Raw genomic sequence first — 18,843 nt, forward strand, 5'->3', positions numbered from 1 at the left:
TGGTCAGGAGCAGAACAGTAGGACATTCAACCCCATTTCATTTCCAAAAGATGGTAAAAGGATTCTACGTGCGCGACGATTACCAAATCTTTACATTGTAGCTATTTTGGGTAGCCTCGTTTATCACACGATTAGTTTCTCTGCAATAATGTGTTATGACGTAATGTAGCCTCGTTTGTCACCAGACACTTTACGATAACATATTTAGAACTCTGGTTAATCCCGATTGATTTTGTTACGTAGTAATATACTGGTTGCTGATCGGATTGTTAAACAGTCATAATTTGGGACAGAAATTTTCGCTGAGTATGGCAGTGTTTGGGTTGGATTAGGGCTAATCAAACGAAACACTGTGAGGAGTACGCCTTGTTAGTTGTGTTGGACGGAAGCTAGACAAGGACATCATCTAGTCGTTCGGATGGGACGAACAACCGATGTCCCGTGTACACATTGGCGTGTAAGTAAAAGAACCCTTGATAGTTGGTAATCGATGTAAAAGTATGGAGTTTTTTTGCGGAGTAGGGGGGGGGGGGGCGCGTTTTTATTTGTTCTGATTTGGAGGGGGGGGGGGTATTTATTTACTTGGGTACCAGAACTCTGCTCCAGACACTATATTAAATAGCACTTTTTTTTTCAATGTTTATCTCCGTTTCAAATATCAATTTTGCGTACTTTTTTAAATAAGTATAATATATTACATGCCTTGACCCCATGAATTGCTTTCAGGACACCGCGTATTACGGTTTAAATAAGTTTTTTTTATACATAATATAAAATAACTAAAATGCCAAATACAAAAAAAAATCAATGAAACAAACAATTAGTTTGCTATGAATTTGGCCTGATTATAAAACGAAGGGTTCAATAAATAATGCAAACTTATGGGTGTTAATGAATTGTGTATTGCGTGGGTAATGATGGAAATATAAGATACAAAGCCTCCGCAGGTTATAGTCATATTCTCAAAGTAGACTGACCGCTCAAAAGGTAAGTTATCGTTTATTTTTCGTATACTTATATTATTGTATATGTAAAGTTTTTTTCTTTCTTTTTCTTTAATTTTTTATATCCTAATTTGTTTTGTTCACATTATAAATATATTTTAGTTCTTTTAACTTTTTTCGCTAGTAATTTTATAAATATTCATTTGGGTTTTGTTCACATTATAAATATATTTTAGTTTTTTACAACTTTTCTCGTAGTAATTTCATACTATTTATAATATTCATATGGGGTTGGGGGGTTTTGTTCACATTAAATATACTTTAGTTCATTTAACTTTTCTGATTAGTAATTTTATATTATTTATACATATTCATTTGTTTGTGTTTTTTTATTAATCCGTATGTGACGAGAATCCAATTTTAAATGTAACTGTTATGGTAAGCTGCATGGTTTTTTTACCTACACCATTCTGTAGAATATTCACCGATTTGAATTGTGAAGTTATTTTTATTTTTTATTTCATTATTATTAACGGAAAACACGTTGGTGAATGTAGAGGCGTTTCATGTTATCTTTAACTTTACCATTCTGTAGAATTTTCACCGATTTGATTTCAATGGTTATTGCTTATTACATTACCGAAAAAATAAAAGAAAATATTTTTTTAACGGAAAATGCTTGGGTGAATATGGACTCGTTACTTCTGGTTTTATTAATGTATGTCTAGTTCCATGAAGTAGGCCGTAGCGCCACAGTCAGGGCGAAGTTTACCTTATAGCACAATACACGATGTGTGTCCGTCTAAGCCCCGGTGTTTGCAACATTCCTCAATAATATCCATGGTTAATCTCTTTAAAAAAAATAGCACTTACTGTAAACAAAGATAGTTAAGGTATGTTAAAATTTGAGAATTGGAGAGGTGTGTAAGATTCACTAAGTTTATAGATGATCATAATATGTTTTAACATACATTATGCAAGAGCTAAATCTGCCAATTGCAGGTCTTTCTTTAGGCATGAAATGTTATCTAAATTATTAATTAGACATTAATTAACTTATCCAGACCATATAATCAACTCTCGATGGCATCGCTAGCCTGCGATATTTACTGGGTTAGAACCCGGTCTGCTCCTAATTAAATCAAAAAATGGATAATCGAGACTATTTTTTATCGTACCAACTTTAGTAATGATGATCGAGGCTATGCCGAAATTTCAATCGCTTAATTCTCGGTTTATAGTGGATCAATTTGACTGAAATTTTCAGCAAATTGCCTTTATATTATCTAGTTTTTAACTATTATAGTGAGAACTTCCAGCTCTTTATCTAATCTCTCATAATGTATCTTTAAACTACATGCAAAGCCTGGAGTGCTTTGTTTTTTATAAATAAAAACAATATTACTACTTGAATGAAGTTTGTATTTGACTGTCTACTATTCATATAATTCTCATTCTCTTTCTATTCTTCACAATTTTTACGTTCTGGAAAGTTAGACAACCCTTTTTTACTTACTCAAAGTGGTCTATTTATCGCACCATAACTTAATAGCTGTTGTATGTTGAAAACGATTTATATCTTTTGGTGGGTTTCATTAAAAGTCTCTCGTCTTAATGCCCCTTGGTTCCTCCAATTTTAACAAATAATCTAAGGGTATCTTCTAAGTCCGTTGTAAGCATCATGTCGGCCTACTGAATACTATTCAAGTTAAAGTATCTTAAAGATATATTCCCTCGACAGTCGCGATTTTACGTAAATAAACATCGAAAATACCGAGAAAAAATATATTATAAAACACGTTTCTTTCAAGATACTGCATAGGGAAGCTTTAATTTTTCAATTTTAACTTTGACGTCATGATACTCCCCTGTAACAGTCACAGTTACCTACAAATGTGTATTTTTGTGTATGTTTTAACAATGTACAACTTTTCAGATATAAAAATGTGTATTTTTGTGTATGTTTTAACAATGTACAACTTTTCAGATATAAAAAAATGGTGTCGTTAGAAGTAGTACCATGTTGTCGTATTATAATGGCGGTCGTTATGGTTATCAGTATAACGATGGCCAGTGATATTTCTGATGAACCTTTAGACACACAAGACCTCCGGCTCCTCGGGTATCCACAGGGGAAAAGGCAGTCAAACGAAGGTAAGAAATACAATATGTGTACACGGACGACTACACGCGTGTCGCTTGTCAAGCTCACCGTGTTGCATCACTGACATGGGGTAACCACACTGGAAAATCCAAGGGAACTTTCTCGGCCAACACCGGGATCGAACACAGGAACATCTACTTAGTGAGCCACGGAAATATGTTAATGTTTAGTGTGATTTAGATATGGTTCAGCGCAGAAAGCAAGCATAAAAATTCCAATATGTCCCGAGTAGTTTAAATATAATCATAAACGATGTCCTATTTTCGTTAAACCTAAAACTGTCGGTCATTTTCTCCTACATTGATGTGCAGAGCGCAGCTAGGTGAAACCAATCCCTGATACTTTTTGAACCCCAAATACACCGAACATCTAAAGATAAGTAGACTTCAAATTTATCATAGCTCTTCAGATCACTATTTCCAGTGTCCATCTAGTTGCTTTCTATGTTTAGACTAATTTCATTTTTCTGAAAACTCGTAACTGAATAAAGAGAAATGCATGGGAGATGAATTACAAATTGTTCATGACATAACATGAATACACGTTTGGTGTTGTATTAATGGGTACAGTTAGATATTGTCAGGTCAATGGATTAAACATACATTATGCAAGAGCTAAATCTGCCAATTGCGGGTCTTTCTTTAGGCTTGAAATGTTATCTAAATCATTAATTACATATTAATTAACATATCCAGACCATAACCAACTCTAGATGGCATCGCTAGCCGGGGGGGGGGGGGGGGTGTGGATGGCTGAATGGTTAGCGTGCGCGCGCTGTATCATAAAGTCTGTCATTGAGTCGACTGGCGTGGTTTCGAATCCCCGGTTGTACGTGACAAGGAGTAGGGTCGCCTGTCCAACCTCTTGAGTTTTCTCCGGGTCATCCGGTTTCCTCTCACTGCTAAAGACCCCTATGCGCAAGCGAATTATTGAAATAAAATTAAACCATATGTTAGTCCCGAAATGACCTAGTTTGTGTCGAGTGGACGTTAAACCCCATTTCTTTCTCCCTCTCTCTCGCATCGCTAGCCTGCGATCTTTAGTGGATTATGAGCCGATTTACTGCATAACTTTCCTTCAGGATTTAACGATTAAATGGATAAACTGACTTTAGTAATGATGATCGAGGCTAGGCGGAAATTTCAATCCTTAGTTCTCGGTTCATAGTGGATCAATCTGAATGAAATGTTCAGCAAATTGCCTTTACATTATCTAGTTTTTAACTATTATAGTGAGAACTGCCAACTCGTTATCGAATCTCCCATAATGTATTTTTAACGGAATATCTCACCGTCGGGCGTTTAATGCAAATGATATGGTCGAATTCTTGTAAAATATTGATATAATAAATTAAAGGACAAGAATAATGCTTCGAGTGTAGCACCATGGGTCTTTCTCTGTCAGACGTGGAGAGCGGCCCACGTACTAATACTGGTCGCCACATCCTACGTATGACCCATGCATCTTTTCTTATATACTACATATCTTAGTACCCTTGTGATCGTCTACTATTTTCACCTGTCGTCTTTGCTTCCACTTCATGTTGTTTATTTCCTGCTTACTGTTTTCTCAGTTAGTTAAGACGTTTGCCTTACCAGGAATAACAATGCAACAGTTCGTTTTTACCTTTTATATATCATAGCTGGGTACATAGATACAAGCATAGTAGATTACAATACTAAAGTCGTTCTCTCAAACCCCATCCAGTTAGACTCGCTGGGACGAGTCTGCTGATAGAAATTGCTGCTGTCTGACGATTGCTCACAAATATGATAGTTTTGTAGCTTTGGGTTTTGGACCTTCAATTATCTAATAGGTCAAATATGATGTAAATAATTATAGAGATTGGTTAATTAAGCCAAATGATGCAATCGTGTTAAACATGATATTCTTATTCCACGGAACCAGCTAATGTTTACCAAATTATATGTATGAACTATCCATCATTTATTTTAGTCCATGGGATCTGACTTCCCTTCAATACATGTATATTAAGCCAATAATTACTTAAAGATACAAAATAATGCTATTATTAATTTAATGGGCAAACATTCTAGCAATCTTGCTACACGATTACTATTAGGACCGGGCCATAGATTGCCGAACTAATGGATTGGTAGAATGTCATGCTGGCAATGAATTTTGCTGAAACGTTAAAAATTCTATATTTGGAAACAAATTCAGAACTCCATAAGATGTCCATGATGCTCGCTGTATATCTGACAAAGATTTTGAATCTGGTCGAAGTTAAATTTCTTTGATTTTATTCTTTATTTTATTTCATGACGAATAATTATTACATACAAATTTTCTGTAATTTTTGTTTGATATGTACAACAGTGGCTGTTAAACATATAATTATTGTTTTATAGTTGATTAATACTGAATCGCATCAAGTTTCATTAATCCATCCATTGTTCTTTCAAACTAATCTATAGAATGTATCATTGGTGATTGAATTTTACTTTCAAATGTAGGCTAATGACCACTGTCCAGTTTTATTTCATTTATGCGATCTCCTTAACTTTTATAGAAATTATAATATTACTATATTAAATAAAAAGACGATAAAGGTTCATTATTCCCTTATGGGTCATTCAATATATATCCTTGTTGACCTTTTTAAGACCTTGCTTTTTATGAAGAAAAAAAGACGGTATGTATAGGTTAACGACCTCAGCAAAGAGAAGATGCCTCGACCAGGACTTTCATCATCTCTGGAATCAATCATGCCTGACTATCCGTGATCATTATTTCCATCAAGTTTAATGTTCGTGGTTTACAGCAAATGGTCAGTTAGATTGCCATAGTTATGACCTTGCGTATTGTGAAAGTCCACAGAAACTTCACATAGTCTGCATAACTGGCATGGGTGCGGGTACAACAGTTGGATGATGGCGGATTAAGAAAGATGAGGATTTTGGGCCACCAAAAACGACAGTTTTATAATCCACCATGATTATCTTTATCAACGGGATATAGCCCTCTTTAGGCCTAAATAGTCCAATAGTAACATCGCGATAATGTATTCTTTAATTATTTTCGTCTATCAATACATTTACATTCATTCATTATACGTGACTCGGTTTTAGGTTCGATCTTTTGACGATCGGATTGTAGGAACCGTGAATTGTTGGATTTATCCAGTCCGTTTTAAAATCGGGATATCTTTCTCTTGGGTCTATCTGGGCCCCGTTTCACAAAGCACACGTAGGACATAAGTGTGCGTAAATCGCGCATTTTACTATACATTCTATGGACTTCAAGCCGCAGATCGCCATTTTCCCTTTTCGACCAATAATTAATATTCCACGGCTTGATTTATACTCTAATTAATTATCTAACAATTATCTAAATAATAAAACAGAATCAAAATTTCAGATAATCTCAGAGAGAGATGGGGTTTAACAGCAACTAGACACAAACTAGGTCCTTTTGGGACTAACATATGGTTCATTTTTACATGTATTTCAATATTTCGCTTGCTTGGAATCGAAACCATGCCACTTGACTCTATATGACAGACCTTGTCATCCACCTTAGAATGTCAGTCTAACAATTGTTCAGTTCAGTTCAGTTCAATATTTACAAAGTTATGATGAATTGAAAACTTCTCAATAATCGACATCCACTACATATCATATTTGTAAACGTGATTTGGTGTAGAAAAGTGGGATATAAACCCCATTTCATCTAAATCTTGTGATGGATAGACTTTTTTTATTTAAAAAATCCGACTGAATCCAAGTCGGAGATGATTTAGCCTTTATATTCTGAGTTTGTCTTCTTTTAATTAATTAAAAAAAACAAAAAACAATTTGAGTTTAACTTAAATCGTGAAAAATTAGATATTTTTTCGAAAAATGGAAATCAGCGACTTTAATGGAGCCTGTAAATATACAAAGCTACTTTATATCGCATTTATATAATAAACGTGATAACCAAGAGCATACTTGATAAAAAAAATATATATAAATAAAATATTGTTATTCAGATAAAATTGTATGTAATTAAAAAAGATTTGGATAATCTACCTATTAAAAGAGTCACGGAGTAAAAAGCCTTTTTAAAATAGATCTTTATTACGAGTTTGAATGGTAATTTATTCTATAACAATGGTACTTGTACATAGAATAACAGGTGATACATTATAAGGGCACTGAATAATGTATCTTTAAAACCCCCATCTATATAGCACATTGTATTCTTACATTTCAGACTTAACAAAGATTTTGTTGAAAAAACTACGATTCCGAGATACAGAACCTGTGCTACATACGTTACGGCAATACCACGCTAGTAAGTTTTATCAAATATTTTAGATTGTAGTAGGCTATACATATGAAAAGTATAGGTATGTAAGATATGCTTATAATTTCCGAAATGTAGTTGGTTGTCTTACGAGATTCTTTTAATCTATCCGTGTTTAAAACAAAAAATAGTATAAAGATATGCACTAAACATTTAAGATGATATGGTGATGTACAGTCCAAAAGAGGTCCGGCATTGGCCCGATTTATTTTGTTCTCACCACAGCCACAACATTCTTCAATTCGGACTTGCTTAACACGTACATCATAAGCTTCACATAAACAAATGACACTTGAGTTGAAAACACAGATCCTATTTCGTTTCGTTCTTTATTTCTTCAAAATTTCGTTTTTCCTGCCTATACTACTCTAGGATCTGGAAGAATTGTAATGTTAAATATCCCGTGTTCTGGTTAATGTGAGGGATTAGAAAATGAAACGGTCTGTTGCGGTGAGTTCTTGGCATGCAGTGCACGGAACTGTAGGCATCCCACTAGAAACTTTAATGCTGATTGGTTAATCAAATGTCTGATGCCATAAGGGCCAAGAGCCGCCCCTATAACCCCTGACGCGAACTCCTGCTACAATCTGTCATACATGTATGTACTAAAGGTCATCAAACGTATATAAAAAAACCGAAAAATAGATCTGTAATTGAATCAAATTGAATGTATATATTTTATATTGAGTTGATTCTGGTGAAGGTTTGAATCTCAAATTTGAAATACGAGGACAAATTCAAAGTATGATATATGGGACAATGTTTATTTATAACGTTTATATTTCAGTGCCTAAGAGTAAACGGCAAGAAATGTTAATGAATAATCTGGCTGCCTTACTTTCTGGTCTCAAGCAAAGACAAGCAGAACCGAACTTGCGTATCCCCAGTCTACGATTTGGTTAAGATGTCGCTAGAAACATTTTGGAAAATGTGAAACTTATAAATAGATGCAACAAATTATGTAAAATGGTAAATTTCAACTTCGACATTCGAAAACTAGAAATGCTAGACAAGTAGTGATATGAAATTTCCTTTTTATAATAATAAATTTATTTTTTTGTGATTAACATTGATTTTTATTTTGATTTACATAACGAAAATCAAAATCTTCGACATAAATTTTTAACATACCGATTATTAAGCGTTTTGAGTTTGTTTGGCGTACAATTTAGATGCACCTAAATTTACGTTTATAACTAGAAGTGTGGGGTGTTGGGGAGGGGGGTCTAGTATTGTACTATGCAGCAGGGACGAATTGTCGACAGCAGAGGCACACTTGGCCTCACACCGACTCTGTAACGAAGGCCGCGGTGTGCTGAATATTGATAGGGGTCATCTTTTATGAAAAGAAAAACAGGGACCAATCACTTTGTATAGTGTATATTTCGGGGTGATCTGGGATTGATTGCGGGTAGAGAAAGAATCAATTAATTACTGAGATGGATTTGACGTTTCTTTATTTCAAACTCCAACCCAAGACACTGAGACAAATCGGGTGAAAGTTAAACTGTTTAGGGGCAAACGTTGTACCAATTGCAATTATACTTACTAGAAATTTGAACGCGGGGCCATCTGTATCGTTCAGCAATCTGTATACAAACATAATATAATGGACCTTCGGCCAAATAAATTTTTCAGGACGTATGGTCTCTTCAAGACATTTGACGACAATTCAGGTTCCATACTTAAAAATCAAAATGTTGTCAGATGTCTTGGATAGCTGCTTGACACATGCATTATTGTTCCTGCTGATAAGGCTTCCAGTAACACTGATAGACTTATTTAATAGCTGTCTTGTCAAGTAATTTGGTAACAGGGATCTATTGATAACGTATAAGCGGACGAATTCATCTTTTAGAAATTATTCCGGAAATAAAGATGTTGACCTGTCAAACTTATATTGGTTTCCCAAAACTGCACAAAAATCAATAGAGAGAACGCTAAATAGCTGGATATTCGCAATGCTCCGAAATATTAACATCAATTCTTGCAACTGTGATACTATTTATTCTCACAGTGACATCGTATACAGACGCTCAGTCATTCTATTCGGTTCTTCCATAAAAACATTTAATTTTTCGTGAAATAGAACATAACGATATCAATATTCAGTTCTTCAAACCAATCCTACATATAATAATAAACCGAAGATTTTAATGGGATGATTTCCGGATTCCGTAGTATGACAATAATTATGAGCAATTGGCAGAAGAAAGTTTTTGCTATGCCTATCGTTACCTATCTACTACTGTGCTCGCAGCTAGCTGTGAGTCAACTAGACTGCGCGATAGTGTATATGAACTCTACAGACTAATCAAATTTTCGCTGAATGACAAGGGAACGTTAATTGCATTTCTTAGTAAAAGTGGGGTAACATCACTTTTCTTAATGATTTGGTGTGCTGAAGACGATTATCCTTGTACTCAAGCCGAATGAGCATAAAAACAACATGGCTGCCAAAAATGCCTTTAAATTCCAGATATCTCTCAAAATCTCGACTTAGTTTTGTCCAGTGAAACTACAATTGTGCGTAAGTAATAATGAAAATTGTGTTCCTTTGCTTCCTGGTCGATTTCTTAATTAGTATGAGTTGGACTTCACGACACAGAAAACTTGCAAGAGATTCAAGTTTCACTCAAAGACATATTACTCAGGGTTTTATTATAACTTAAAAATCCCAAAGTTATTACATGGAGTTCATATATCCTGAATTCCTCCGAGTTAGAGTCTAAAAAAATACCACCGTTGCTTTAGAATAGTGAGCCTAACCAGAAAGTTTGAGAGAACCCGTAATGTCCTATTCCTATATAATATGCAGTAATACAATTGTCATGACATGGGTGGAAACTGACTTCTCGCGCTTAGATTCCCAGGAGAGAAATATTTATGATCATTTTGATTTATGTTTCTCCATTCCCACACTGATGTTTGCAGTTTTTATAATGAATTCCAAAACATCATCATTACACAACCTCTTTAGGAAACATGTAATTAACAAAAAAAACCATCTAATGTAAATAATAATTCTGCAACGACTTACATTAATATTGTCCAATTTTGTTGATTTTTTACACTTTACGCTAGTTTTTGTTTGACGATCGCATTTACGATTAATTATATCAACGATGGATCCGATTACATCGGGTATAGAAATGTTACAACGGTAAAGCGTTAGTAATGTCATTGTCTATGCTCGTTAACCATACAGTATTATCTACCACGATTTGCATTGTTCTGTGGAATCTGTTAATAAAACCATCTCACCAGATACATGACTTTTATATTATACCATAATGTGTTAATAGGTTTATGTATCGCTTTATCAGATCATATATTTTTTTATATAAATCTTTGTTATCACGGGTCATGGTTTAAATTAAAAGTCAAAAAGCGTTAACAAATGGTTATTATTTCAACACAAGATCTAATTGTTTAAGGAACAAAGACTAAATTTGTTTTTGGATGATATTTAAGTAGAAGTGCAAGGACCTAAATATCAGTTGTTAAATATGGCTATACCCAATGATCTGAGTCACGAGTTACTTTATTCTTTGTCAGTTTAATGACCAACCATCGGAAACAGTTCTAAGTTAAAACTCAAATAGTTAATACGCACTACTTAACTGCCTTCGACACACCTCTGTAATTGTCGCTCAAATATCCTGCACTGTGTCAGGAAAATTAATAGATTTCTATAATGGAAGCATATTATTTCGATATTCTGATAATCTGACAGTCAACATTAAATAGACATTTATTTAAACATTAAATCTAGAATTTGATATCATTTGACTATACAGTTACATAACGCTGTAATGTCATCCACTGTCCTGTTTTACGCTTATTACAGTATATAGAATGTGCCGAGAGTCTTATAGCACGTTCAGACGCTTAAGTTGAACTGGTTTAAAGGACCCGGAGATCGTTAAACCAGTTTAACTTTGTCAATGTGGGACAAATAAACCAGTTTAAAAACCCCAGCTCGCGACCTGTCTTCGAGAAGGCTTTTTATTTTAAATTGGTTCATCTTGGCCGTCTGAAAGGGTTGGCTTAAAAAAAACGTCTCCAGCTCGCTTTGAACATGCGCAGTACGCAGTAAGTTACATTTCTGGGAAAATGGCGACTTAATGCAGTGTCAGTGTTATCGAAAGCGTGCCAGAACCGAATAAAGAATATGAAGCTACCCATGCGTAGTTAACTCTAACCTCCGACCGAAGAGGTCAGAATAGTTAAACTGGTTTGGCTTATAGTGCGTGTGAACGCAACACGACCCTGTCTTAAAAAACCCAGCGATTTTGAACTGGTTTAAAAATAAGCGTCTGAACGGTATTAGTTGATTTCAGAGGAGGTCGTTCTGTCTTCGTTGAAATTTGTACGTCTTTTGATAAAGCCAGTGTTGAGATTTTGTATCGACACAGAAAATCAAAAATTAAAGCCGATATCCGCTAATCTTTCATAACACAAATTTCATTGTATCTTTCACTAACTCCAATGACACGCCAGATCAAAACAGTCTAATACTTTATTTAGAACTAAAACAAACGCGTGTAGTTCCTTTAGGATGAACCAATAAGACCGGGAAATGATAACAGACACAAATTTGTTTAAAAGGTCATGGTTAAGAGTTTTCCCACAGACATGAGCAAAATGTCTATACATTAAACTTTTAACAGTTTCGATTTTTCGAGTTTAATTAATTCTCTCCTTTCAAAAATAAAACTATTTCAATATAATATCCATGTGGGCAACATAACAGTTAACAACGGCGCCGTATACAGACAACATATAACATCCACATAACAGAAGTCTATATAAGTAGGTACTCTTTCTTATGTGCAACGTTTAAAGAAACAATTCAATACGGGCACCTTTCACTCACAAACAGTACGAATGTCCTTCGTTCGACAAGCACAAACAACATCCAATACGGACTCTGTCCACATTCTAAACATTCCATAAAAATACGCACAAAATTTTAAACCCAAAATTGCCTATGGTTATCGTTTTTATACAACTTCCCATGTGGGATCACAGCATGATATCCTGAAATAGCAGAAGGTACCATTCATACACTATTTTATTTATGATTATCATGTAAGACAGTTTTTGTAATAAATATGTCGCTTTTATTAATGGTTATAATTTTGTACTTAAATATTAAATTGGGCAACACATATTATCAATCTTAATGGCTGCTCGGCGAGTTGTTGGATTTCTGTAATTTTTAATTTGGTCATTATGCTTAAGCAGATTAAACAAGTTCAAAACATCTTTCATATCCATACTTGGAACATTTTTTATCATTTCTGCAATTTGAGCTGAAGAGGGAGAATCCTGTTCTTCTGATTGTTTTAGTGTTTCGCTGAAGTTAGGTGTGGCGATGTTTGTTTTAATATTTTGTTTTGTTAGGATGAACGGTGGTTTCTTGGGATCTACTTTGTTTCTAATCGGTAAGCCCTCGGCGATTACATCTTTTAAAATATCTGATGGTTTGTTGGGGAGAGATATGTGCTTGGCTAGAGCATCTTTTGTGTTCAGTTCACTGGAAATAGGAGACATGTGATCTGGAAGTACCACAATGGGTTTTTTTTCTTGAATTCTAAACTTGGTTTCCTTTGAATCCTTTCTTGGTCCTGTTGTGGCTTCGACATGGTTCAGTTTATCCGGGTCTTGTGGTAGCTCACGGTGAGTTTTTGTGTCTTCATCCACAACTACTGAAAGATTAATAAGAATATCAAGAACAAGATCATTTTATGATTAAGTCATCTCAAGAAGAAAATTATAATTAAAATCGATATTTCTGAAGTGATGTTTATCATAATTGAAAAGATTCTGTTATTGTTTTAAGCTTTCAAAGTATAATAAAAATCCATTAAACAAGGTGAACCTAATAGTTTAATGACCGCCTACTGTTTACAAGTAGATTTCAAAATAAAAAGTAATATTTCTAATAGTTGAGGGGTGATATTATTTTCATGGCATCGTCTTTATAAGCCGGATTTCGCAAACGTAGTAAGGATGCTGAAATATACTAAGCAGCAAAAGAAACGTCAGGTTGGTATGTTACTCTGAATAGACGCATTGAATAAAACTTGCCAAATGTTTTTATTGTATATTTGTGAACACATCTCCAACTTTACCTGAGCAATAAGACTTTTTCCCAAACACAGAATTGAACCCAGGAAATGTTCTCAAAAACGCAACTTGACCTCTGAGGTGGTAATGTGTTCTCCATGATTTTCATGTAACTCATGCTGCACGTGCTGTTCACCGGAACCAGCCCTATAAAATGCGCCCCCATACCTGGTTGAATCATTCCAAATAAAACGTCAGCAGCATGCCACGACTCACGACAGCTCAGAGTAACCAGGCGCTTGGAAGACTCGGCGCTGGCCACACTGCCCAAGCTGTTGCTGATCATTTCCAGGGTAATGTTCGGACCATCTACAGGCTTCAGCAACGCTTTCGGGCCACCAACACCACGGATGATTGCCCCCGAACTGGTAGACCAAGGGTTACCACAAGGCGAAAAGACCGCAATTTTGTGCGACAGCACGTGCAGAATCCCTTCACACAGGCATCTGAGACAGCACGTCAGACAGTGGGAACACACGGAAGACCCATCAATACCGATACAGTGGGCCGACGTCTCACCAGATAGAAGATCCGTTGCCCTAGACCTTACCATGGACCGATCCCTACTCCTCGCCATCGACGTGAACGTCTACAGTTTGCCCTACAACACCAGAACTGGCGACACAGACAATGGAGAACTGTTCTGTTCACAGATGAGAGTCGGTATTGCGTATCAACTACAGATGGCAGGACCAGAATATGGCGTCGACTTTGCCAGCGTTATTCTGACCAATGTGTCATGGAACAAGACTTGTGGCGAGGTGCAAGCATAATGGTTTAGGGTGGAAGAGCCTGAACCAGATAGTGGGTCCTGTGGTGTTCCAAAATCTTGCTCCAGGAAGAGGAGGCGGCATCACAGCAGTGCGCTACGTCGGTCAAGCTCTCAGGCCCCACGTCATACCACATTTTGCACGTCATCGAAACAACGTTTTCCAGCATGACAACGCCCGTGCCCACACCGCCAGAGTTACTCGGGACTTTCTACAGCAGAACGGTGTCAATGATATGCATTGGCCAGCCTTTAGTCCGGACTTAAACCCGATTGAACATCTTTGGGGTGAAATTCAGAGGAGACTTAATAACGTCGTACCGAGACCAAACACGGCCGATGGATTGCACCAGGGTTTTCTGAAGTGTGGTTCCAGGTGCCAATGGCGTTCATCAATCGTCTGGTCCACTCCATGTACAGACGCTGCGCTCCTGTTATTGACACTTGCGGTGAACACACCAGATACTGATGTATGGACTGTACAGACTCTAAACCTTCTCGTAATGTCTTGGTATGTGATGAATTAATCACTAATGTGTCAACATACTGTTCACAAAAAATTGCTTTGATCCATTTAGTAAGTCGTTTTCTAAAATGATTTGATTAAAGTGCCTCTCTGATTTTGAAATCGTGCTGACGGTTTTTTTTTTGTTTCTTTTTTTGTTTGGTTTTTTGTTTTTTGCTGTTTAGTATACTTTGATAAAGCCATTCTACTCTTTATACGTGGGTGATTGGCACAAAACTTTTATTATTTACTAACATTCACCATATTTCAAATTTCCAACCCACTACTGAAGTTTTCTTTTCAGTTCGACTAAAAGGCCAAGCAGTTCCTTTTTTTTAAAAAATATTGTTTCAAGTATCGAAGGTTCAGCGATTGTCACGGACACGATCTGCCAAATTTATGGATCCACCGTTTTCATTTAAGATAATGTGAAATAATCATTAAAGACAAGTGTAATTAAATCATCAATTAAATTGATTTCTTTACCTTCACTATTGGCAACCATTGTTCCTTTAGTTGTCTTCAGTGGTTTGGATACAACATAAGTACTCGCTAATAAAAGAACCAAAATTATGCTGAACCACTCCATCATAATAACATAATACTTGTAAATGTTTGAATTACATGTCTATGTCTGTTTATAATGTGCGCAATTATTGTTATTATATACAGTAAATATTATCATTGTTTCAATACACTGTAAAGAACGATGTCTTCTAATGCACTGAATCATGGGCGAATTTATAGAACCGAAACTGCTATTACACACAAATTGTCCCTTACCTCTAACAAAAAAATCCAAAACTTTACAACTATTGACTCGCCCTACTGCTAACCTTGCTAACCACCATGGTTATAATTTAAACCTAAAACCGGGAAAATATAAAACGTGTATGGTGTGTTTCCTTCCATCGTTTCCCAGATTGATTAAGTTATAGATACTGGGGTACCAACAGAAATTGTTCTATTTGTGAATTTCCTAAATAAATGAGATGTGGTATCACGTGTTCTGAAAGGATTAAAGTATACCTTGTCTACGTACTTTCCATTATGCTATCCTCAAAAATTTGGATGTGTATCAGATGTTCTAGAAAAAGTAAACGTACACTGCGTCGCGCACGACGCCCGTCACCCGTGAACAGATTCAGTGTAAAATCGATTTATTGTAAAGCATTGTGTTTAGCTGTGTTGTAATAGAGGTAGATTTATTTGACAGTGTATGATAACAATACAGGAGAGCCTATAGGCAAATCTACCGATATATAACATATCAGATACTGATATCACTGAAGATAATATTATTATCAGCCAACTGGTATATGTTTATTGACCAAGGACTTTGTATACATTTTGTGTGACTGACCTGAAAGGACCCTAGATACTATTCTGGGTACATGAAAAGTTTAAAAGGTCTTCTTAGGTAGTTTAATAGTCAGCAGCTGTGTTAAAAGTTGTAAAATTTCAAACTCAAATTAAACCCAGCACAAAGTTATGGACAACTGGTAAATATCTTGAAATAAAATGAAATGAAATGGGGTTTGGCGCCCTTTCTGCACCGTCTGTGCTAATGAAGACACGCATACGCCATGCAGTGTGCTATATGAGGGAACTCATGCCCGTGGAGTGGCGTTCCCGTCGATTTGTCATCGAATTCCAACAAATGGAGACGGGTAAACGCCAAACAGTGTGCTAGAAGGGAAATTGTGCCCGGAAAGCGGCGTTTCGCCTACTCTTCGTCAAATTCCAACTGTCGCGTATACTTTCTCGGCCAACAGCGAGATCGAACCAAATACATCCGGGTTATTGCGTCAGCACCTCTGCCGCTGTGCCTACTTCTATGGGGATAGATGCAATATATTGAATATTACGTGGTGCATATTAATTGATATAATCAGTTAATTAGATGAATATAATCTAGAACAAAAACAGTTATATCAATCAGTAACAACAATAGTCTTGCACCTTTAAATGAAGACAGTCCTAGTTTTTAACACTGCATAAATACAATTTATCTGAAGATAAGCTAAACAATCCAAAAGAGAAACTAGAATATAAGAGATAATAAGTGCTCAATTTAAAGTCGCTGATCGGAATTTGAACGATTTGAAATAAACTACAATATTGTGAAATTTGAATGTCACTATCAGTCCAAAATGGATCATTGTAGACCAGTATTTACAAAGACCAGGGCCGGCAGAAACAATTCTTGATTTGGGGGAGGGGGGGCTACCATCCTAGGACTTTGGGGTCCTGGAGATCTAGTTCGTCAGAAACGCTTTCTGGCTAATAAATTACTTAGCAATGAAATGAAATTTTATTTCTTTTTCTAAATCCCTTGCCATGCAAACACACTCGATAGTGGTTTCCTGCAATACTGAACTTGGAAAATATATGCATAATAATACCAAGATTGTGGACACTCTATATAGGAGACCCAATTTTTGTACGATTTTGATGAAACTGAGAATGTATGTTTATAACCGAAAGATCTCGACATTTTTCGCTTGTACCCTCTAGACCTCAGTTTTTATTTGATTGTCAAAACCGTTCAAATATATCACCATTACACCATAATTACGGCCGAGTTCCACTTTCGTGAAAATCGGACCGAAACTGTCCGACAAAATGGTCGTCATCTTTTAAAGCGGAAATTGCAAATTTTTAAGTTATATTTTCAAAATTTGTTAAAATAAAGCATGAAAATAGATGGTATCCATAAACAGTCCTACCTTGTTAAAGAATAATCCTATTAATCCTATAATTCACTATTGCCAGCTGAGAAATTGGCAAAAATATCATTTTCCTTTTCATTTTTAAACGTTTGAAAAAAGCTACTCCATGGTGGAGATTAGAAAACAAGGGAGGTAATTGTGTTATTATTTCCTGTGTAAATGAGTTTTAAGTGTGAGAATGACACCTATGATCGTATAATTGTGAGTTGACAACCTATTGGGCAAAAGACATAGAAATAATTACGTTTTGACTTTCTTAGAAAATTTGCAATTTCCGCTTTAAAAGGTTGTAATACCCAGGTTGTGGGCCATCCAGCGGTTCGAATTTTCATCCAGTTTTGATATATCCCTAAGGTCTGGGTTCCTTTCGATATTGGCACGTATTGGACCGTAACTTTCTAGATTATAACCACTGATTGTACGAAATATCACGTTTTTTTAGCTTGTGGACCATTTTCAAAACCGATCGAATATATCACCGTTACATCATAATTATGGTTGAGTTTGAATATCCTAAAAATCGGACCGAAACTTACAGTCAAATGGTTCCTTCGCTTTACGCAAATAGTATAAAAACATGTAATGTCAAGAGGTTAGACTTTTTATCCGATTTAGATGAACTTAAAACGAGTATCACTAGGTCTTGGATGAGTTCAATTTTGGTGCGCATTGGCCCCTTGCCTTTTACGCAAAATGTGAACTATGATTGAATGAAGTTTGTGGATTTTCCTGATAGGCCGTGGTGGGAAATTTCTAGCTAGCTCGCTTCTGTTTTTCCGTGGCAGTAAGTTTCAGGTTAAAAAAAGGTATATGATCTAATTCTTCTAATATTACTTGCATTGCCACACAACTTTTCTGTTATCCATTCATTGACGTTCGACAGAAAACGCAAAATAAATACGGGCTTACTTATCAATGTGCGATGGTATTTGAATTTCGCGGTGATTAAAGTTTTAACAGATCACGTGACAAAGCTCGCCAATCAGACACACACGACGAAAGGTTCAACAGGTCGTCTAGAGTGAAAAGTCACCGCTCTGTTTACGTTTTGATAGTAATATGGCGGAAGGATAGCTAAAACTGCATACTTTGTGTAGATTTTGTTAAAAACACTGAGCTAAAACCGTTCACTGCGACAAGCTGGGAAAAATTTAAGGTATGTGCTAACCAGTGGATCAAATTAGATGGAAATGGCAGCCTTGTGCCGGAGACAAATGCTGATTTGTTTGACAAAGAACTCCAGGAATGTGCAGACAAGACTCGTCCCAATTGGGTATACTAAT

General features: G+C 35.9%; 1 long non-coding RNA gene across 1 annotated transcript; it reads left to right on the forward strand.

Annotated features, from left to right (window-relative positions):
* Nucleotides 1-886: 886 nt before the first annotated feature.
* On the forward strand, nt 887-8,554 carry LOC126832480 (uncharacterized). The gene is made up of 4 exons (XR_007684728.1): nt 887-987; nt 2,932-3,098; nt 7,327-7,407; nt 8,207-8,554. It is a non-coding gene; the product is annotated as an uncharacterized LOC126832480 (long non-coding RNA).
* The last annotated feature ends 10,289 nt before the right edge of the window (nt 8,555-18,843 follow it).

The sequence above is a fragment of the Patella vulgata genome, chromosome 1 (genome assembly GCF_932274485.2).
Source record: "Patella vulgata chromosome 1, xgPatVulg1.2, whole genome shotgun sequence".
Taxonomy (NCBI): Eukaryota; Metazoa; Mollusca; class Gastropoda; family Patellidae; genus Patella; species Patella vulgata.